Below are 1,472 nucleotides of genomic sequence, written 5' to 3' on the forward strand. Positions count from 1 at the left end.
GTTGGTCGAGGACGGCTCGGGAAAACTAAACGGGTCAGAAAAGCTACGCGGCTCGGAACCTAATCGATGGGAAAAAAATTATTAAGCTACTGTTGAAGAAGTTCTAAAGACAACTCAGGTTCTGGAAATTTTCAAAAACGACTTTCAAAGTGAAATTACCAAAATACCCTTGGCTATTAGGGTTTCGGTGAAAAATTAAAACTCTGAGAAAACTTCTGTAAAAATTCCAGTAGGTATAAAACATAATTTGGATCACTTTTTGTAAAGGCATCACAGTCAGAATAATTTTTCAACTATTTATTAAAAATAAAAGAAGTGCTAAAATCTAACTTTAAAATTTTTGTCAAAAACTGTCTGCGCACCGTTTTGAAAATAATGAGAAAATATTCTGTATTTGATAAACATATTTTTCGATTAAAGGATTAGATAGAACACATTTAAACCTAACTTTTTCAAAAAGAATCAACGCAAAACCAAATTTGTTGAATCCACAGTAAGCGTTTAAAGTCTGAAAATCGGTAATAGGTCTCAGGTCTGTGCGCTGATTTGAAAATAATCAGAAAATATTCTGAATTTCATAAAAATATTTTTCGATTGCAGATTTAGATAGAAGAGACTTAAAACTAACATTTCCAAAAAGAATCAACGCAAATTTTTTTTTTAAAACCAAAACAAGCGTTTTAAGAAACCGTTTTCAAGGAATCCGAACCAGAGAGAAAAGAAAACATACCTAATTAGAGCTACGAATTTTCAAACCAAGAGAGAGATGTGGGAGGGAGAGCAGAGAAGAAGCGTTAAAAGAAGAGGAGGGGATGTTTAAATATGGTTTAATTAAACCCTAAAAGCCCAAACTCTAATCCTACTTCTAATATTAATATATTAATTATTATTATTATGATTATAACTTTAATACTGCTATGTATATATACCTACACGCTTATATATTTATATATAAATAACTTACATATACATATATTATGAAATAAAGTAATATATATATATATATATATACTTATATATATATATAAAATTAAAGTATGTATAATAACTTATTTATAATATATAACTTATATATATTTTATCCATATTTTGTAATCTAAAGAGTATATTAAATTCAAAAACACTCTAAAGAACACATAAAAAAAAAAAACTTTAAAAACTACCACATAAATAAATCATTCACTACTACTTTATTAAAAAAAAAAACTAACGTAACTCGAACACAAAAATTTTAGCTTTTTAATTAAGCTAAAAAAATTGGGATTTCACAATCTCCCCTACTTATTAGAATTTTCGTCCCGAAAATTAACAAAAGTCGAGAAAAACATAAGAATTCTTACTTGGACATACTAAAATCCTTTAATAAAAAGATCGGGATATCGTGTTTTCATGTCTTCTTCCCGTTCCCAAGTAGCTTCGTCTATCTTGTGATTCCGCCATAGCACCTTTACCAAAGGAATCACCTTGTTCCT

This window comes from Urtica dioica, chromosome 2 (genome assembly GCF_054948205.1).
Source record: "Urtica dioica subsp. dioica isolate 48M chromosome 2, U.dioica_male_clone48M_v1_H2, whole genome shotgun sequence".
NCBI lineage: Eukaryota > Viridiplantae > Streptophyta > Magnoliopsida > Rosales > Urticaceae > Urtica > Urtica dioica.